The 22,639-nt window shown below is 39.3% G+C and overlaps 1 protein-coding gene and 1 pseudogene across 2 annotated transcripts in view; one reads left to right on the top strand and one right to left on the bottom strand.

Moving 5' to 3' along the window:
* TTC28 (tetratricopeptide repeat domain 28) overlaps positions 1 to 22,639 on the top strand; it is an 896,291-nt gene that overhangs the window by 37,578 nt on the left and 836,074 nt on the right. The window lies entirely within an intron of this gene.
* Positions 3,253 to 4,596, bottom strand: LOC143682156 (uncharacterized; annotated as a pseudogene).

Genomic DNA, 22,639 nt, shown 5'->3' with positions numbered 1-22,639 from the left:
CTGGAGTGGCAGCTCTAGTCTCAGTTCAGGTATTTTGTCTTCAGTTGGGACAGCTTTGAATTGTTTCATGCATGTGTGATTTACGGGTTTGGTAGAGATGTGGGTAGACAGAATTTGAGTATCCCCTTTTTGACTCCTTTCCTTTTGAGGCTACTCTCTAACCCCCATCTTCATCTAGAGGCTGTGGTTTCCTGGGCTCTAGTTCTTTGGTTCCTTTAGCCAGAAAGATTGTTTTTTTTTTTTTTTTTTTTTCTACTAGCACTCCTGTTGCCCAGCTCAGCTTTTTCCTAAACTTGACTCTATGGTTATAGTGTCAAAATAGGAGTTTACTTCACAACTTTCTTCTTCTAGAAGCTGCCTTCTCTTCCCATGCTAATGATTTTTCAGGTAGTTTTTTTTTTTATATTATTTCTGGTATTTATAATTGTTTACTCTGTGGAAGTCAGTCCAGTAGGATTTTTTTTTATTGTGTTGCTTTTATTTTATTAATTAAAAAAAATTAACAGAACATTTAGAAATCATTCCATTCTACATATATAATCAGTAATTCTTAATATCATCACATTTGCATCGATTTAGAAAAAGAAATAAAAAGACAACAGAAAAAGAAATAAAATGATAATAGAGAAAAAAAAAAACTATACGTACCATACCCCTTACCCCTCGCTTTCATTTACCACTATTTCAAACTGAATTTATTTTAATATTTGTTCCCCCTATTATTTATCTTTATTCCATATGTTCTACTCTTCTGTTGATATAGTAGCTAAAAGGAGCATCAGACATAAGGTTTTCACATTCACAGAGTCTCATTGTGAAAGCTATATCATTGTTCAATCATCATCAAGAAACGTGGCTACTGGAACACAGCACTACATTTTCAGGCAATTCCCTCCAGCCGCTCCACTACATCTTGAACAACAAGGTGATATCTACTTAATGCGTAAGAATAACCTCCAGGATAACCTCTCAACTCTGTTTGGAATCTCTCAGCCATTGACACTTTGCCTCCTTTTACTCTTCCCCCTTTTGGTCGAGAAGGTTCTCTCAGTCTCTTGATGTTAATTCTCAGCTCATTAGAGAATTAACAATTAACATTTTCTCATTTCATGAGGAAAAAGGGTTTTCCTAAGTCCTTTGATGCCGAGTCTCAGCTCTTTCTAGGTTTCTGGTCCACATTGCCAGGAAGGTCCACGCCCCTGGGAGTCATATCCCACGTAAACAGGGGGAGGGTGGTGAGTTTGCTTGTTGTGTTGGGTGGAGAGAGAGGCCACATCTCAGCAACAAAAGAGGTTCTCTTGGAGGTGACTCTTAGGCCTAATTTTAAGTAGGCTTGACCTATGCTTTGTGGGGTTAAGTTTCATATGAACAAACCTCAAGACTGGGGGCTCAGCCTGTAGCTTTGGTTGTCCCCACTGCTTGTGAGAATATCAAGAATTCAACTTGGGGAAGTTGAATTTTCCCCCTTTCTCACCATTCCCCGAAGGGGACTTTGCAAATACTTTTTTATTTTTATTTTTTCATGGGCAGGCACCGGGAATCGAACCCGGGCCCTCTGGCATGGCAGGTAAGCATTCTTGCCTGCTGAGCCACCGTGGCCCGCCCAATACTTTTTTATTCACTGATAATTCACACTGGGATTTATCGGGGCATCACTCTGGACAAACCCACAAAATCTCATGTCCTACTCAAGGTTCCATGTACTTACGGTGTTCAATTAAGCTGTCTACATAAGTTATATTAAGAAATGCACTAGTCAAAATACGAATTTTATACCAAATAAACACTTTTTGCTTTAGTCTCACAGATAAGGTGACATTTTAAAATATTAATTACCATATATTTTCAGTACCCTGCAATAATGGCATTCCTTTGTTCTTCCTCATGCAAAAGCATTTTTAAAATTCGTACATTTAGTCACTATCATTGCATACTCTAGCCATTCCTAGATTATACCATCTCAATCTTTATCATGACCTCTGCTCTTAACTCAAATTATCCAAGTTCATTCATTAATGCTAGTTCATATCAGTGAGACCACCTCTCAAAACCTAACATTGTGGTTTCCATTGTTTTTTTCATCTGTTCTACTGTGCTTTTCATTCCCATAAGTTCTGTGATTTGTTTTTTTCAGACTTTTGATTTCTTCTTTTTGTTCATTCCTTGCCTTTTTTATATCCCCTCAAAGTCATTGATTTGATTTTTTTTTGGCTTTATTTTTTTATTCATTATCAAATTATTGTGGCAATAATGTATGATTTCTAAAAGAGGGAAAAGATCACTTACAATTCCAGATGGCTAAGAAAACCACCATGTTCATTTCTCCATCCCCACTTCCGTTCTATGCGCATATGTGAATACATCTTTACATGCCTGGAATGATAGCAAAATTTGCATTTTGTGCCCTCTTTTTGTTGCTTGCCCTATTATATAAAGTATTTTCAATGTGGCAACAAAGTTTTTGTAATTATGGTTCAGAGTACCCACACCAAAAAACTTGGTAGGAAGCATCCTAAATGAACAACAAAGGTGGGGGGAGGGGATGATAATGTAAACAATGACTTGATTTTTCTTTCAACAACTAAAGTAACACGTTACATTCTTGGCAGCAGTCCTTTCTATCTTAGTGCAAAACTGTTTTAGCCATTTCTTAAAAGGGATGGCTTCACTGGTTATTCACAAGCAACTTCCTTGTTCACCTGCCCCTTCTGAAATGAATCCTTAGCATTCTGGCAGGACTATTAACACAGGGAGACACTTTGTCCAGAAATACATTCAAACAACAAAATCTATTTCTGTGATTGCTGTGGAATCTCTCATTGGTAAGCTTTCACTGATACAGAAAAGACATGAAAGAATTCTTGCCAAAAGTTTCTCTCACCCAACTTCATTCACAAGGTTAGGCTCTAGAAAGAGTTTGCTTCTGTACAATAAGATGGAAACTCCCTGTTAAAGGATTCTTCATACCAAATACCAATTATTAAAAACATTCACAGGTTTTTTTTTTTTTTAACAGTCTAAGCACTTGGATGCAGAAGTAGATGGGTGTCTCCAAGGAAGCATCTTCCTCATGTTCTCAGGTTTTATTTCAGTGTGCACACTATCATGTTTATATAGGCTGAATCATCCCTGAAGTCTTTCCCACATTTATTACCACCCTATGTTCTCCCCAGGGATTCCCTAATGTATAGATTTAATAATGTTGCTAAGCAATGTCTTGCATTCACCAATTCACCAGACAGCTGAAGGACTTCTTTTCTACTGGGCACAGAGGGGTTAAACCTGAAGACATGCATCCTTCATGTAGGTTTCTGAAAACAAGTCAGGAGAGTATGGCCAATGTTCATTAGGTTTCCACAGGTTTCTCTCCAGTGTGTGTTCTTTGATGTCGGATGAGAGACGAGTTCCTCCTGAATGTTTTCCCACACTGTGGACACTGGCTGGGACTGTCCCTGCTATGAAGTCTCTGGTGTACTACCAGATGACAGTTCTGCTTGAAGGACTTTCCACATTCTGTACATTGGTATGTGTCTCTTTAGTGTGAATTCTCTGATGCTTGGTCAGACAGGAGCTATCTCTAAAAGCTTTGCCACACTGATTACATTCATAGGGCTTCTCACCAGTATGAGTTCTTTGATGTCGGATAAGGCCAGCAATGTTTCTGAAAAGTTTCTGACACTGGTTGCAACCATAGGGCTTCTCACCAGTATGAATCCTCTGGTGCCTGATGAGGTACGCGCTCTCAATGAAAGTTTTTCCACACTCTTTACATTCATAGGGTTTCTCTCCAGAATGGATTTTTTGATGCACAATGAGGTGAGAGTTGCGGTTAAAGGATTTTCCACACTCTGTGCATTCAAAGGGCTTCTCATCAGTGTGAGTCCTCTCATGCTGGGTGAGGTATGAGCTATCTCGGAAGGCCTTTCCACATTTGCTACACTCATAGGGTTTCTCCCCAGTATGGATTCTGAGATGCACAGTGAGGTGCGAGATGTCAGTGAAAGGTTTCCCACATTCATTGCATCTATATGGTTTTTCACCTGTATGAGTTCTTTGATGCAAAACAAGAGATGAATTTCTGTTGAAGGTTTTTCCACATTCTAAACATTCATAAGGTTTCTCCCCAGTGTGAATTCTCTGGTGTTGTGTCAGAGCTGACCCATCACTAAAGGCTTTCCCACATTTATTGCATTTATAGGGTTTCTCTCCAGTATGGATTCTCTGATGCACAATTAGGTTATAATTCTTGGAGAAGGATTTTCCACACTCATTAAAGGTGTAAGGTTTCTCTCCAGTGTGAGTTCAATGATGTAAAACAAGAAAAGAGTTCCGTTTGAAGCATTTGCCACATTAAGTACATTTATATGGTTTCTCTCCAGAGTGACTTCTCCCGTTTTCATCAAGAGATGAACTTATGGTAAAGATGTCCCCAAAGTCCTTACCTTCGTACAGTTTCTTGCCTCTTTTCATTATTTTTTGTTCTCCAAGGGAAGTAAAATGGTTGAAAGATTTAACATTTTCAGAATATTTATAGGACTTTTCACTCATCTGATTTCTTCCAAGTTGAGTGATTTGATTTTTGATGAGGTTTTCCATATCTGTTCGAACATTCTGAATTGTTTCAGCCCCTGCATCTTATTTGAATTGTTGGTTTGTTTCTTGACTGGGCCATTTCTTCAATTTTCCTAGTATGATTTATTATTTTTTGCTGGCATGTAAGCATTTAATTACTTTTTTTACCTAGGATTTTCTTGTTGAGTGTCTTTGTTGTCTTTCTGTTCTTTGACATTCAGTTCAGCTTATTCTGGACCTCTAGCTTAGGTTTTGTTTAGCAGAGGAGAGTTTTTCAGTTCTTGTTTCTTGCCCTGCCTGTGTGGTGCCTTTCCCCCTGACACCCTTACGAGGGCCTGCTTAGGTATTATAGACCCCAGCCAGATTTTCCCAGACCAGCTGCCCTCCTCTGAGGAGGAAAGAGCCACCTGTGTCAGTTTTCCCTGAGGGTGAGACCCAGTAGGTTGAAAGACTTTCCTGTGAAGCCTCTGGACTCTGTGTTTTTCCTATCCTGCCCAGTATGTGGTGCTTTTCTGCCTGTGGCCCCTACCAGCATCAGGTGGGTGCGGTACCTTGTAACTTGCGGTACTTTAACTTCAGGAGACTCTCCCTGCTGGGGGCGTGGTTGAGACAGAGGAGAGGTTGTAGGTTGGCTTTAATCGCTTCACTTTTCCAGACCTTGGGGTCTGAATTCCTTGAGGGAGGGATTCCATCAGAGCTGGGTCCCATCCCTCTCCTGGGGAAGGCACAGGCTCCAGACTCATGTTCAAACAAGTTCAATTCTGCCTATGCCTGGGGCAGTTGGAGTATGAGAAGCCTTGCAGCTGCATCCAAAGAGCAGTCAAGCTGTAGAAACAAAGCCACAAAAAAGAAAACCCCTTTTCAGAGCAGGACCCCCATTCCTCGGGTTTGTCAATCAAGAGCTAAGTTGGTATGTTGCTTTGTTTACCCTCAGGTCCTATGTGCCCCCTCCTTTCCTTCAGGGCCCAGACCCTTTCAAGTATTATGTGCCTTCTTATCCAAAAAACCTCTGTTCCTTTTTTTCTTTTTTCTTTTTCTGTTAGCCCTGCCTCCTCTGTGCCGGGGCAAAAACCCGCAACCTCTGCTGTTACTTGAGGTTCAGCTGAGCTGGGGGACTATTTTTAGTAGTCAGAATTTGTGAATTAATTCTACAATTGGAGCTTAGTTGCACTCAGCCTTTGCTGCTAGTAAGGTCCCTTTCCTTTCCCCTCTGTGAAGCAGCCTGTGGGGGCGGGGTGCCGGCCTCTGTGGCTTGGCGATCTCACAGTTCTGGGTGGGCTTGCAGCTGGTCCAGACTGGGGTACGCAGTGTGTCTGGTCACTGACATGGCCCCAGCAGTTGTTCTGTACTGTTCCTTGCTATTTACTATCTGCTCTTGAGGACAAACTAAATCCCACACCTCGCTAAGCCAACGTCTTGACCTCTCCATTTATTTTTGATTGATATTTTACTTTGAAATTTTTTCTTTGTTGCACTTTCATCTTTTTAATTCCCTCTTTCATGTATCCAATTTTAAAATAAAATGGCACACGATTTACCATGGGGCATTAAGGAGTAAACACAAATACCTCTTTGCTGTCTGTGCATGAACGGAATATCAGATGTGCAGTGACCTGTCACTGACAGTCACTGATAGACTTTGAAACAAGGGATGTAACTGGTCCATCGTGATGTACGTCTCTTATGTATGCAGGGATTTGTGGCCTGAAGAGCTAGCAGTAGAGTTCATACATTTACTTACAGTTAATATACTGTGGTACTGACATTTGAGCTGTGTTTTTGGTGGATTGGTATTATTTAACAAAACTGTCATAACTGAAATTTGTATAGATGGGACATGTGAAGTGAGGACTGTTGTACTCAGGAGTTGGCCAGAGTATCTGTGAAGGCTTTTTAAGATTGCTTCACTTTCTAAACCTGTTTTCCCATTTGTAAAATGGGTTAACACCACAAACCTTTAAGGATTGAATTGAGGCTTAAATAAAATAATATACATTAAGCACAGGGTTTTTCATATATGTTATCTCATACATGATGGTTGTTAGTGATGATTGTATTTTTACACGCATAGTTTTTAGTAAAATACACCAATTTTTTATTGAATATATTTCTCATATCATAATATTGTAATCTTTGAATCTTCCAGTTTCTGCTGGTTGTTTATTAAAAAGTGTGATAATGCCTGTGGTGGTTTGATTCACTTGTCAACTTGGCCAGGTGAAGGCACCTAGTTCTGTTGCTGTGGACATGAGCCAATGGTATGTGAACCTCATCTGTTGCTGATTTACATCTGCAGTGGGCTAGGAGGCGTGCCTACTGCAATGAATGATGTTTGACTTAAATGGCTGGTGCTTAAATGATAGAGCACAACGTAGCACAGCCCAAGCAGCTCGGCATACTTCATCTCAGCACTCGCAGCTCAGCCCAGGTCTTTGGAGATGCAGAAAGAAGTCACCATGGGGAAAGTTGTTGGAACCCAGAAGCCTGGAAGGAAGGCCAGCAGAGACCATCCTGTGCCTTCCCACATAAGAAAGGACCTCAGTGGAAAGTTAGCTGCCTTTCCTCTGAAGAACTAATGAAATAAATCCCCTTTTATTAAAAGCCAATCTGTCTCTGGTGTGCTGCATTCCAGCAGCTAGCAAACTAGAATGATGCCAAAATGGATAAATTACTCCATTAAAATATTGCAGAGGGAACATGAATAATTATTTTTCATTACATATATAGGACACATATTCTTTTGAATAATGTATGAAATCCTATTCCTGTTTATACATGTACTAAATTTAGTTTATTTGAATTCAGCGAATATCTATTAGGCATTTACTGTAATAAGCATAGAATGACTAGTGTCTTCCTGCTAATAGTATTTAGTTGATATGTCTTTTTTTTTTTCCTCTTCCTCTTAATCTGGCATATTGAACTTTTTTCTTTTTTGGTATTCTGACATTTCTCCATGATTAAAACGAAGAAGGTATTGTTGGTCTCTACTTGTATCCGCTAGCTTTTGTTTGGTAACAAAACATTCCACACCTTAGTGGTTTAAAGTAATAATCACTTATTTGCTCAAGATTCTGCAGGCCTACTAGGTGACTGTTCTGGTTTGGGCCAACCTGGCTGATTTCTGCTTTATTTGCCCATGTGTTTGAGGACAACCAATTTGGCTGGTAGTTGGATCATTGAAAACAGTCTCGCATTCTGACAGTTCGCATGCTGTTGGCTAGGGCAGTAGGGACAATTGAGTTGTGTGTTTGCTCTCAGGTTTTCCTGGACATTTTCCCATGGCAGTTTTAGTGTTCCACCAGTGCACCTGTACTTTTAAAGTCTGCTTGTGTCATATTTGTTCTTTTTTCTTTCTTTTAAATTTTTTATTAATTAAAAGACAATTACAAGAAACACAAACATTCCCAACACATACACTCACCAATTCACAGTATCATCACATAGTTGCATATTCATCATCATGATCATTTCCCAGAACATTAGCATCAATTCAGAAAAAGAAATAAAAAGACAACAGAAAAATATAACAAAAAAAAAAATTTTGCATGCCATACCCCTTACTGATCCCTTTCATTGATCACTAGCATTTCAAACTAAATTCATTTTAACATTTGTTCCCCCTATTATTTATTTTTATTTCAAATTTTCCTCTCATCTGTTGACAAGGTAGATAAAAGAAGCATCAGACACAAAGTTTTCACAATCACACAGTCACATTGTGAAAGCTATATCATTAGACAATCATCATCAAGAAACATGGCTACTGGAACACAGCTCTACATTTTCAAGCACTTCCCTCCAGCCTCTCCATTACATCTTGGATAACAAGGTAATATCTACTTAATGCATAAGAATAACCTCCAGGATAACCTCTTGACTCTGTTTGGAATCTCTCAGCCATTGACACTTTGTCTCATTTCACTCTTCCCCCTTTTGGTGGAGAAGGTTTTCTCAATCCCTTGCTGCTGGGTCTCAGCTCATTCTAGAGTTTTTCTCAATCCCTTGATGCTGAATCTCAGCTCATTCTGGGATTTCTGTCCCACACTGCCAGGAAGATCCACACCCCTGGTAGTCATGTCCCACATAGACAGGGGGAGGGTGGTGAGTCTGCTTGCTCTGTTGACTGGAGAGAGAGGCCACATCTGAGCAACAAAAGAGGTTCTCTTGGGGGTGACTCTTAGGCTTAATTTTTAGTAGGCCTGACCTATCCCCTGTGGGGTTAAGTTTCATATGAACAAACCCCAAGCATGGGGGCTCAGCCTATAGCTTTGGTTGTCCACACTGCTTGTGAGAATATCAAGAATTCAACTTGGGAACGTTGAGTTTTCCCCCGTTCTCACCATTCCCTGAAGGAGACTTTGCAAATACTTTTCCACTCACTGATCGAATCACTCTGGGATTCATCAGGGCATCACCTGGACAAACCAACAAAATCTCATGTCCTATACAAAGTTCCATGTACTTAAGGTGTTCAGTCAACTATCTACATAAGTTATATTAGGAGATGCACGAGTCAAAGCGTAGATTTGTACCAAATAAACATTTTTTGCTTTAGTCTCACACATGAGTTGAAATTTTAAAATATTAAGTACTGTAGTACTTTCTTCTACTATTTTGCCTTTTGGATTTTATATATCATATCTAATTTTCCTTCTTTTTACCTTTACTCATAGTCTTCCTTTCTACACTCTTCTCCACACCTCTCTCTTCTCTCTTCATATCTGTCTTAGTGTTCCCTTTAGTATTTCTTGCAGAGCTGGTCTCTTGGTTACAAATCTCTCAGTGATTTTTTTGTCTGAAAATATTTTAATTTCCCCCTCATTTTTGAACGACAATTTTGCTGGATAGTGAATTCTTGGTTGGCAGTTTTTCTCTTTTAATAATTTAAATATATTATCCCACTGTCTTCTCGCCTCCATGGTTTCTGCTGAGAGATCTGCGCATAGTCTTATTGGGCTTCCCTTGTATGTGATGGCTTGCTTTTCTCTTGCTGCTTTCAAGATTCTCTTTTTCTCTTTGACCTCTGACATTCTGATTATTAAATGTCTTAGAGTATGTCTATTTGGATCTATTCTCTTTGGGGTACGCTGCACTTCTTGGATCTGTAATTTTAAGTCTTTCATAAGAGTTGGGAAATTTTCAGTGATAATTTCCTCCATTAGTTTTTCTCCTCCTTTTCCCTTCTCTTCTCCTTCTGGGACACCCACAACACGTATATTCATGCGCTTCATATTGTCTTTCAATTCCCTGAGTCCGTGCTCATATTTTTCCTTTTTTTTCTCTATAGTTTCTGTTTCTTGTCGGATTTCATATGTTCCGTCCTCCAGTTCAGAAATCCTATGTTCCGTCTCTCGAAATCTACCATTGTAGGTTTCCATTGTTTTTTCATCTCTTCTACTGTGTCTTTCATTCCCATAAGTTCTGTGATTTTTTCAGACTTTCAGTTTCTTCTTTTTGTTCTTTCCTTGCCTTCTTTATATCCTCCCTCAATTCATTGATTTGGTTTTTGATGAGGTTTTCCATGTCTGTTCGTACATTCTGAATTAATTATTTCGGCTCCTGTATGTCTTTGAATTGTTGGTTTGTTCCTTTGACTGGGCCATATCTTCAATTTTCCTAGTGTGATTTGTTATTTTTTGCTGCTGCCTAGGCATTTAATTACCTTAATTAGTTTATTCTGGAGATTGCTTTCACTTCTTTTATCTAGGGTTTTCTTGCTGGATGCATTTGTTGTCTATCTGTTCTTTGACATTCCGTTCAGCTTTATCTGGACCTTTAGCTTAAGTTTTGTTTAACAGAGGAGAATTTTTCAGTTCTTGTTTTCTTGTTTCTTGCCCTCCTTGTGTGGTGCCTTTCCCCCCCAAACACTTAGGAGGGTCTATTTAGATATTATAGACCCCAGCCAGATTTTCCCAGACCAAACTGGCCTCCTATCAGGAAGAGTCACCTGCATCGGTTTTCCCTGAGGGTGAGACCCAGCAGGTTGAAAGACATTCCTGTGAAGTCTCTGGACTCTGTTTTTCTTATCCTGCCCAGTATGTGGCGCTTGTCTGACTGCAGGTCCCACCAACATGAGATGATGCGGTACCTTTAACTTTGGCAGACTCTCCCTGCTGGGGGCATGGTGGAGACAGAGGAGAGGTTGTAGGGTGGTTTTAATGGCTTCAGATTACCAAGCCTTGTTGTGTGAATTCCTTGATGAAAGGATTCCACCTGGGTGGGGCTTCACCCCTCCCCTGGGGAAGGCACAGGCTCCAGATAGGCCCCCAAAAGAGCTCACTTCTGCCTATGCCTGGGGCAGTTGCAGCCTGAAAAGTCCTGCCTCTGTTTCCTTCTTTTTTTTTTTTCCCCCTTTTTCTGTCAGTCCTGCCCCCTTGGTGCCGGGGCAAAAATGAGCAACCTCCGCTTTGATCAGGTTCACCTAAGCTGGGGGCCTATTTTTAGTAGTCAGATTTGTTAATTAGTTCCACAACTGGTGTTTGATTGTGCCCAGTCCCTGCTGCAGGTAAAGTCCTTTCCTTTCCCCTCTGGGAAGCAGCCTTTTGGGGAGGGGCGCTGGCTGCCGCAGCTTTGGGAACTCATGGTTCTGGGGGGTGCTTACAGCAGGTCTGGCAGGTCCAGACTGGGATATGCTGTGTGTCTGGTCACTGATGTGGCCCAAGGAACTGTTCTGTACTGTTTCTGGATATTTAGTAGTTGTTCTGGAGGACGAACTAAAATGCACATGTTGTTAAGTTGCCATCTTGACCCGGAAGCCTCATATTTGTTCTTGTCCCATTGGCCAAAGCAAGTTGCATGGCTAAACCGAAAACCTCTGTCAGAGAGGTTTACTCAAAGGCATTTGTATTGGAAGGGGAAGAATTTGTGGCTGTTTTTGCAATTTTTCTCTTTATTCTTGCTCATTTTCATGTACCCTGATTCCTACATTTCCACTCTTAAGTTATATCTGTATATTTTAGTTTGGCTTTTTATCCTTTATTTTTCCATTCTGGATTTAAAAATTTTTTTAAATTAAAAACATTTTTTTAAATACCAGAAAACACCAAACAAATACAAACATTCTTATTTTGATCATTCTGTTCTACATATATAATCAGTAATTCACGATATCATCACATAGTTGCATATTCATCATCATGATCATTTCTTGGAACATTTGGTTCTGTTCAGAAAAACAAATAAAAAGAAAACAGAAAAAAATTATGTACATACCATACCCCTTACCCCTCCCTTTCATTGATCACTAGCATTTCAAACTAAATTTATTTTAACATTTGTTCCCCCTATTATTTATTTTTATTCCATATGTTCTACTTGACTGTTGACAAGGTAGATAAAAGGTTCATCAGACACATGGTTTTCACAAACATACAGTCACATTGTGAAAGCTATATCATTATACAATCATCTTCCAGAAACATGACTACTGGAACACAGCTCTACATTTTCAGGCAGTTCCCTCCAGCCTCTAGATTACGTCTTGAATAACAATGTGATATCTACTTAATGCATAAGAATAAACCTCCAGGATAACCTCTCGACTCTATTTAGAGTCTCTCAGCCATTGACACTTTGTCTCATTTCACTCTTCCCCCTTTTGGTGGAGAAGATTTTCTCAGTCCCTTGATGCTGAGTCTCAGCTCATTCTAGGATTTCTGTCCCACATTGCCAGGAAGGTCCTCATCCCTGGCAGTCATATCCCACGTAGACAGGGAAGGTGGTGAGTTTGCTTGTTGTGTTGGCTGGAGAGAGACACTGCATCTGAACAACAAAAGAGGTTCTCTTGGGGGTGTCTCTTAGGCCTAATTTTAAGTAAGCTTGACCTATCCTTTGTGGGGTTAAGTTTCATATGAACAAACTCCAAGACTGCAGGCTCAGCCTATAGCTTTGGTTGTCCCCACCGCTTGTGAGAATATCAAGAACTCAACTTGGGGAAGTTGAATTTTCCCCCTTTTTCACCATTCCCCAAAGGGGACATTTCAAGTACTTTTTTATTCACCGTTCAAATCACCCTGGGATTTATCAGGGCCTCACTCTGGACAAACCCACAAAATCTCATGTCGTACTCAAGGTTCCATGTACTTACGGTGTTCAATTAAGCCGTCTACATAAGTTATATTAGGAAATGCACTAGTCAAAATATAAATTTTGTACCAAATAAACATTTTTTGCTTTAGTCTCACACATAAGGTGACATTTAAAAATATTAATTACCATCTTTTTTCAGCACTGTGCAATAATGACATTCCTTTGTTCTTCCTCTTGCAAAAACATTTTAAAAATTTGTACATTTAGTCACGATCATTATACACTCTAGGCATTCCTAGATTATACCTTCTCAGTCTTTCTCATCTATCTTTCTGATTTCATTTGTGCCCCCGGCCCTCCTCCATCTATCATTCTCACATTCAGCTTCATTCGGTGGTTTAATATAATTGTGTTTCAGTTAGGTTGTATTGTGCTGTCTATTTTTGAGTTTTTACATTTAGTCCTATTGCACAATCTGTATCCCTTCAACTCCAATTACCCAATATCTTACCCTATTTCTATCTCCTGATGGTCTCTGTTACCAACGAAATTCTCCCAAGTTTTTTCACTAATATCAGTTCATATCAGTGAGACCATACAGTATTTGTTCTTTTGTTTCTGGCTAATCTCACTCAGCATAATGTCCTTCATCCATCCATGTTGTTACATACTTCCTAACTTTGTTCTGTCTTACAGCTGCATAATATTCCATTGTATGTATATACCACAGTTTGTTTAGCCACCTGTCTGTTAATGGACATTTGGGCTCTTCCATCTCTTGGCAATCGTAAATAATGCTGCTATAAATCTTGGTGTGCAAATGTCTGTTTGTGTCCTTGCCCTCATGTCCTCTGAGTAGATACCTAGCAATGGTATTGCGGGGTCATTTGACTATCCTCTATTTAGCTTTTTGAGGAACTGCCAAACTGCCTTCCACAGCAGTTGTATCATTTGATGTTCCCACCAACAGTGTATAAGTGTGTCTCTTTCTCCACATCCTCTCCAGCACTTGTCATTTTCTATTTTAGTGATAAAGGGCATTCTCATGGCTGTGATATGATATCTCATTATGGTTTTGATTTGCATTTCTCTAATAGCCAGGCAAATTGAGCATTGTCTTCATGTTGCTTTTGGCCATTTGTATGTCCTCTTTTGAGAAGTGTCTGTTCAAGTCTTTTTCCCATTTTGTAATTGGGTTGGCTGTCTTTTTGTTGTTGAGTTGAACAATCTCTTTATAAATTCTGTATACTAGACCTTTATCTGATATATCATTTCCAAATATTTTCACCCATTGTGTAGGCTGTCTTTATACTTTCTTGATGAAGTTCTTTGATGTGCAAAAATGTTTAATTTTGAGGAGTTCCTATTTCTTTCTTTCTTTCTTCAGTGCTCTTGCTTTGGGTGTAAGGTCTAGAAAAGCACCTCCAAGTATAAGATTTATAAGATATTTCCCTACATTTTCTTCTAACAGTTTTATGGTCTTAGATCTAATGTTTAGATCTTTGATCCATTTTGAGTTAACTTTTGTATAGGATGTGAGGTATGGGTCCTCTTTCATTCTTTTGCATATGGATTTCCAGTTCTCTAGGCACCATTTATTGAAGAGACTGTTCTGTCCCAGGTGAGTTGGCTTGACCGCCTTATCAAAAATCAATTGTCCATAGATGAGTGTGTATATCTGAACAGTTTATTCAATTGCATTGGTCAGTATATTTGTCTTTATGTCAGTACCATGCTGTTTTGACCAGTGTAGCTTTGTAATACGCCTTAAAGTCAGGTGGTGTGAGACCTCCAACTTCATTTTTTTTCTCAGATTACTTTTAGCTATTCAGGGCACCCTTCCCTTCTAGTTAAATTTGGTTTTTTTTTTTTTTTCTTTCTGTTTCTGAAAAGTAAGTTGTTGGAATTTTGATTGGTATTGCATTGAATCTGTAAATCAATTTAGGTAGAATTGACATCTTAACTATATTTAGTCTTCCAGTCCATGAACACAGTATGCCCTTCCATCTATTTAGGTCTTCTGTGATTTATTTTAGCAATTTCTTATAGTTTTATTTGTATAGGTGTTTTGTCTCTTTAGTTAAATTTATTCCTAAATATTTACTCTTTTGGTTGTAGTTTTAAATGGAATTCTTTTCTTGATTTCCCCCTCAGATTGTTCATTACTAGTGTGTAAAAACACTACAGATTTTTGAGTGTTGATCTTGTAACCTGCCACTTTGCTGTACTCATTTATTAGCTCCGGTAATTTTGCTTTCGATTTTTTGGGTTTTTCGATATATCGTATCATATCATCTGCAAACAGTAGAGTTTTACTTCTTCCTTTCCAATTTTGATGTCTTGTATTTCTTTTTCTTGTCTAATTGCTCTGGCTTGAACTTCCAACACAGTGTTGAATAACAGTGGTGATAGTGGACATCCTTGTCTTGTTCCTGATCTTTGGGGAAAGTTTTCAGTTTTTCCCCAATGAGGATGATGGTAGCTGTGGATTTTTCATATATTCTCTTTATCATGATGAGGAAGTTCCCTTCTATTCCTATCTTTTGAGGTGTTTTCAACAGGAAAGTATGTTGAATTTTGTCAGATGCCTTTTCTGCATCAATTGAGATGATCATGTGGTTTTTCTGCTTTGTTTTGTTGATATGGTGTATTACATTAATTGATTTTCTTATGTTGAACCATCCTTGCATACCTGGGATGATGTTTAATTGGTTGTGATGTTTAATTCTTTTAATGTGTTGCTGGATTCGATTTACTAGAATTTTGTTGAGGATTTTTTTTAATCTATATTCATTTTTATCTATATATTTTAATCTATATTCATTTATCTATATTCATCATATTTATCTATATTCATCATTCTATATTCGATTGGTCTGTAGTTTTCTTTTTTTGTAATATCTTTGTCTGGCTTTGGTATGAGGGTGATGTTGGCTTTGGAGAATGAGTTAGGTACCTGTCCCTCCTCTTCAATTGTTTTCAAGAGTTTGAGCAGGATTGGTACTAATTTTTTCTTGAATATTTGGTAGAATTCACATGTGAAGCCATCTGGTCTTGGAGTTTTGTTTTAGGGGAGCTTCTTAATGACTGATTCAATTTCTTTACTGTGATTGGTTTGCTGAGGTCGTCTATTTCTTCTCGAGTCAAAGTTGGTAGTTCATGCCTTTCTTGGAAGTTGTCCACTTTATCTACATTGTTGTATTTATTAGGATAAAGTTGTTCATAGTATCCTGTCATTACTTCCTTTATTTCTGTTGGGTCAGTGGTTCTGTCTCTTCTTCCATTTCTGATATTTTTTATTTGCATCCTCTCTCTTCTTTTTGTTAGTCTTGCTAAGGGTCCATCAATCTTACTGATTTTCTCATAAAACCAGCTTCTGCTTTTGTTGATTTTCTTAGTTGTTTTCATGTTCTCAATTTCATTTATTTCTGCTCTAATCTTCATTATTTGTTTCCTTTTGCTTGCTTTGGGGTTAGTTTGCTGTTCATTCTCTAGTTCTTCCAAGTGAACAGTTAATTCCTCGATTTTTGCCCTCTCTTCTTTTTTTGATATAGGCATTTAGGGCAATAAATTTCCCTCTTAGCACTGCCTTTGCTGCATCCCATAAGATTTGATATGTTGTGTTTTCATTTTCATTTGCTTGAGATATTTACTGATTTCTCTCGTAATTTCTTCCTTGACCTACTGGTTGTTTAAGTGTGTGTTGTGAACCTCCGTGTATTTGTGAATTTTCTGGCACTCTGCCTATTATTGATTTTCATCTTCATTACTTTATGATCTGAGAAAGTGTTTTGTATGATTTTGATCTTTTTAAATTTATTGAGACTTGCTTTGTGACCCAGCTTATGGTCTATCCTTGTGAATGATCCATGAGCACTTGAGAAAAAGGTGTATCCTGCTGTTGTGGGGTGTTATGTTCTATAATGTCTATGAAGTCTAGCTTATTTATTGTATTATTCAAATTCTCTGTTTCTTTATTGATCATCTGTCTAGATGTTCTGTCCATTTATGAGAGTTTGGAATATAAGTCTCTAACTATTATGCTAGATGTGTCTATTTCTCTTTTCAGTGTTTGCCGCATATATTTTGGAGCATTCTGGCTCGGTTCATAAATATTTATGATTGTTATGGTTCTTGTTGAATTGTTCCTTTTATTAGTACATAGTATCCTTCTTTGTCTCTTTTAACTGTTTTACATTTGACGTCTAAATTGTTAGATATTAGTATAGCTACTCATTCTCTTTTCTGATTGTTGTTTGCATGAAATATCTTTTCCCCACCTTTCACTTTCAACCTATGTTTATCGTTGGGTCTAAGATATGTTTCCTGTAGACAGCATATAGATGGGTCCTGTTTTTTAATCCATTCTGCCAGTCTATGTCTTTTGATTGGGAAGTTTAATCCATGGAGATTTAGTGTTATTACTGTACGGGTAGTGCTTTCTTCTACCATTTTGCATTTTGGATTTTAAATGTCATATCTAATTTTCCTTCTTTTTACCTTTACTTATAGTCTTCCTTTCTACAGTCTTCTCCACACCTCTCTCTTCTGTCTTTTCATATGTGTCTCTAGTGCTCCCTTTAGTATTTCTTGCAGAGCTGGTTTCTTAGTCACAAATTCTGTCAGTGATGTTTTTGTTTGAAAATGTTTTAATTTCCCCCTCATTTTTGAAGGACAATTTTGGTGGATATAGAATTCTTGATTGGCAGTTTTTCTCTTTTAGTAATTTCAATGTATCATCCCACTGTCTTCTCGCCTCCATGGTTTTGGCTGAGAAATCTATGCACAGTCTTATTGGGGTTTGCTTGTATGTGATGGATTGCTTTTCTCTTGCTGCTTTCAAGATCCTCTCTTTCTCTTTGATCTCTGACATTCTGATTAGTGAGTGTCTTGGAGTACGTCTATTTGGATCTGTTCTCTTTGGGGTACTTCGATCTGTAATTTTAAGTCTTTCATAAGAGTTGGGAAACTTTCAGTGATAATTTCCTCCATTAGTTTTTCTCCTCCTTTTCCCTTCTCTTCTCCTTCTGGGACACCCACAACACATGTGTTCGTTTGCTTCATATTTTCATTCAATTCCCTGTGTCCCTGCTCAGATTTTTCCCTATATTTTCTTTTTCTTGTTGGATTTCAGATGTTCCGTCATCCAGTTCACTAATCCTATGTTCTGCCTCTTGAAATCTAATGTTGTAGGTTTCCATTGTTTTTTTCATCTCTTCTCCCGTGCCTTTCATTCCCATAACTTTGTTTGTTTTTTCAGACTTTCAGTTTCTTCTTTTTGTTCATTCCTTGCCTTCTTTATATCCTCCCTCAATTCATTGATTTGATTTTTGATGAGGTTTTTCATGTCTGTTCATACATTCTTAATTAATTGTTTCAACTCCTGTATCTCATTTGAATTGTTGGTTTGTTCCTTTGACTGGGCCATGTCTTCAATTTTCCAAGTGTGATTTGTTACTTTTTGCTGGCATATAGGCATTTAATTATCTTAATTAGTTTTCTGGAGATTGTTTTCATTTCTTTTACCTAAGGTTTTCTTGCTGGATCAATTTGTTATCTGTCTGTCGTTTGACATTCAGTTAAGCTTTTTCTGGACCTCTAGCTTATGCTTTGTTTAACATTGGAGAATTTTTCAGTACTTGTTTTCTTGTTTCTTGCCCTGCCTGTATGGTGTTTTTCCCCCCCTCCCCCACCCTTAGAAGGGTCTACTTTGGTATTATAGACCCCAGCCATATTTTCTCACACTGAATTGTCCTCCTGACAGGAGGAAAGGGTCACATTCTACAGTTTTCCCTGAGGGTGAGAGCCAGCAGATTGAGACTTTCCTGTGAAGTCTCTGGACTCTATTTTTCTTATCCTGCCCAGTATGTGGCGCTTGTCTCCTACTGGTCCCAGGAGCATAAGATGATGTGGTACCTTTAACTTTTGCAGACTCTTCCTGCTGGGGGCAAGGTGGAGACAGAGGAGAGGTTGTAGGTTGGTTTTAATGGCTTCAAATTACCAAGCCCTGGTTTCTGAATTCCTTGAGGGAGGGATTCCAGGTGAGTTGGCCTTCACCCCTGCCCTGGGGAAGGCACAGGCTCCAGACAAGCCCTCAAGCAAGCTTGTTTCTGCCTATGCTTGGGGCAGTTGCGGCCTGAGAAGTCCTGCTGCTGTATCCAAGGCAGCCAAGACTTTGTGGAAACACAGCCAGGAAACCTCTGTTTCTTTTTCTTTTCTTCTTCTGTCAGCCCTGCCCCCATGGCATCGGGGCAGCAATGAGTGACCTCCACTTTGACCAGGTTCACCTGAGCTGGGGACCTATTTTTGGTAGTCAGAATTTGTTAATTAATTCCACAGTTGGCATTTGGTTACACTGAGCCCCTGCTGCTGGTAAAGTCTCTTTCCTTTCCGCTCTGGGAAGCTGCCTGTGGGGGAGGGCTGCCAGCTGCCACGGCTTGGGGAACTCACTGTTCTGAGGGAGTTCGCAGCTGGTCCAAACTGGGATACACTGTGTGTCGGGTCACTGACAGGGCCCCAGGTGCTGTTATGTACTATTCCTGGTTTTTTAGGAACTGTTCTGGAGGACGAACTAATTCGTACACTTTGCTAAGCTGCCATCTTGCCAGATCTCTCCCCCATTCTGGATTTTTATTGAGTTATATCTTTACGAACAAATCAGTTGTGAAGTAATTACTGATTCTTTGATATGAATTCTATAATAGAGATAGTTCTCAGAATTTACCTTCCAGCTGCTCCAGAACTCTGGAGCCTAGAAAGAATATTAATATAGCGATTCAACAGCTGTGCTCTTTTTTTAAGTCCTATTTTCTCTGTTATACCTTCTCCTTCTCCTTTAATCCTTCTGCTAATCTATAGGGATCTTTGGGCAATGCCTATTCTGATGTTCTCATGTTGAGAGGGGGTATCAAAACTACAGGGGAATGTGATTAATTGATAATCCTGAGAGTGTTGTCACTCTCAGTTTCTGGATTTATCTGATTTAGGAACCCTCCAGGAATTATATGTTCCAGGATGGCAAACCTCGTGCATGAAACATTTACAGAGTCTCAGTTCTAGCCCTGGTGTCTTAAATTCAATAGAAGTGATGTTTATTGGGGTTTAGCAAACCAATGCAATTAATACCAACTGAAGCTTGCAAAACAGCAGCCTTCCAATAGTCTGTTGACTCCATTTGATTTCTCTTGGCCACTGTTGCCTTATTTTATTACACTTCTTTTCTTGCTTTTGGTCAGGAAGGCATTGTCAATCCAATTCTTTTCCTGCTTTTGATCAGGAAGCATTGTCAGTTTGGTGCCAGTGCCAGACCTGTCCCTGGAAGTCACATCCATGTTGTCAGGGAGATTTTTACCCCTGAATGGCTTGCACCACGTAATGGGGAGGGCAGCAATTTTCCTTTCAGAGTTGGGGTTAGAGAGAGAGTCCACCTCGGAGCACAAAAAGGCTTCCTGGAAGCAACTCTTAGGCTTTGTTATGGGCAGTCTTTGCTTCTCCCCTAAGGAAATAAGTTTCATAAGGGCAAATCTCCGAATCCAGGGCTTGGCCTATTTTCTTGTGAGTCTGCAAGGTTGAGAGGGTACCTAGGGTTTCCCAGATGGGACAGTTTAATAGTTCCATAGATAGATTAGATAGATAGATGGATAGATAGATTAGATAGATTAGATAGATAGATAAGATAGATAGATTAGATAGATATGTTTTTCCCCTTCAGATCTTTCAGGGACTCTACCATACTTTTTTTTTTTTAATATTTTTATTGAGAAATATCCACCCACATACGGTCCAACAATACTGTACAATCAATCAATGGCTCTTAATGTCATCACATAGTTGTGTATTCTTCACCATGATCATATTTAGAACATTTGCATCACTGCAAAAAAAAAGCAATAAAAAGAAGAAAAAAGAACTTATATATCCCATACCCCTTACCCCTCCCTCTTATTGACTCATAGGATTTCAATCTACCTAATTGTGTTAGTTAGATTCAGTTGTCAACTTGGCCAGGTGAGCATACCTAGTCTTGTTGCTGCAGACATAAGCCAATGGTGCATGAACTTCATCTGTCGCCAGTTACATCTGCAGTCAGCTAGGAGGCGTGTCTGCTGCAATGAGTGACGTTTGACTTAATTGGCTGGTGCTTAAATGGGAGATTGCAATGTAGCACTGCTAAGCAGCTCGGCATTCCTCATCTCAGCACTCGCAGCTCAGCCCAGGCCTTTGGAGATGCAGAAAGAAGTCACCCCGGGGAAAGTTGTTGGAACCCAGGGGCCTGGAGAGAAGACCAGCAGAGACCATCCTGTGCCTTCCACGTAAGGAAGAACCTCAGTGGAAAGTTAGCTGCCTTTCCTCTGAAGAACCAACAAAATAAATCCCCTTTTATTAAAAGCCAATCCATCTGTGGTGTGTTGCATTCCGTCAGCTAGCAAACTAGAACACTAATTTTTACCCTTAATCTCCCCCTATTATTTCTTTATTTTTTATCCTTTTTTATTTTTTTATTTTTATTCATCTGCCCATACCCTGGATAAAAGGAGCCTCAGACACAAGGTTTTCACAATCATACAGTCACATTATAAAGCTGTTTCATTATTCAGTCTTCTTCAAGATTCAAGGCTTCTGGAACACAGTTCAGCCATTTCAGGTGCTTCCCTCTACCCACTCCAATATACAATAAACCAAAATGGGATATCTGAATAATGTGTAAGAATAAACTCCAGGATAACTTTTCAACTCTGTTTCAAATCTCTCAGCCACTGAGAGTTTATTTCATCTCATTTCTCTTTTCCCCCTTACAGTTGAGAAAATTTTTTTTAGTCCCTTGATGCCAGGTCCCAGCTCATCCCAGGGTTTCTGTCCCACATTGCCAGAGTGTTTTATACCCCTGGGAGTCATATCTCACGTAGAGGGCAGAGGGCAGTGAGTTCGCTTGCTGTGTTGGCTGAGAGAGAGGGAGACCACATCTGAGCAACAAAAGAGGTTCTCTGGGGGTGACTCTTAGGCATAATTGTCAGTAGGCTTATTTTTTCTTTTGCAGGTATAAGGTTCATAGGGGTGAGCCTAAGATTGAGGACTCAGCCTGTTGAATTGGTTTTTCCCACTGCTGGCCAGATTATCAGGAATTCCCCAGATGGAGAAGTTGAATATTTCCTCCTTTCTCCCCAGTTCTCTAAGGTGGCTTGACAAATTTTTATTCTCTGCCCAAATTATATATCAGGGTGTCACACTAACCTGTACAGATCAAGAAGGTCTCATGCCCAATGCAAGGTTCCATGTAATTTTGGTGTTTAAGTAAACTGACCATTCAAATTAAATTAGATAATGTACTACACAAAATATAAATTTTGTACCAAATAAATATCTCTCTCTTTGACCTCACACAGAGGTTGAAGTTTGAAAATATGGGCTATATCATCCTTTACCCAGTATTCTGACTTACCTTAGTCCTATCCAGACCAGCTTCATTATATCTCTGATCAAACTCTGTCATGGTCAGGTTCATGTGTCAAGTTGGCCAGGTCGTGGTGCCTGGTTGTCTGGTCAGGCAAGCAGTGTCTGTCTATAGCTTAGGACATTTCATGGATTTAAACCATGAGCATGTTGACTGCATGCACAGCTGATTGCATTTGTAATCAGCTAAGGGTCATGCCTCCTGCGGTGAGTGACTCTTAATCTAATCACAAAAGGCTTTTAAGGAGAATTCAGAAGAGCCAGTCACTCTTCCTGCTTCAGCCAGCCAGGCTCTCCTGCGAGTTTGTTGAGGACCTTCATCAGAGCTGTCAGCTTGCAGCCTGCCCTACAGACGTTGGACTCTACATCCCCGCGGTTGCATGAGACATTTTTATAGATTTTGTATTTATAGATATCTCCTGCTGATACTATTTTTGTAGAGAACCCTAGCTAATACCAAGTCTGATCACTTTTTCAACTTTTTAAACAGTTGCTGAATGGGATAATACTGACTTTCATAGCTTTGGGGCTCTAACTTTGAGTCTCAGGTATCATATAAATACCCCAAATTTCGGGGAACAACAAG

Source organism: Tamandua tetradactyla, chromosome 5 (assembly GCF_023851605.1).
Source record: "Tamandua tetradactyla isolate mTamTet1 chromosome 5, mTamTet1.pri, whole genome shotgun sequence".
Classification (NCBI taxonomy): domain Eukaryota; kingdom Metazoa; phylum Chordata; class Mammalia; order Pilosa; family Myrmecophagidae; genus Tamandua; species Tamandua tetradactyla.
The sequence above is the reverse complement of the archived record's forward strand: the minus strand, read 5'-3'. Positions and strand labels throughout refer to the sequence as shown.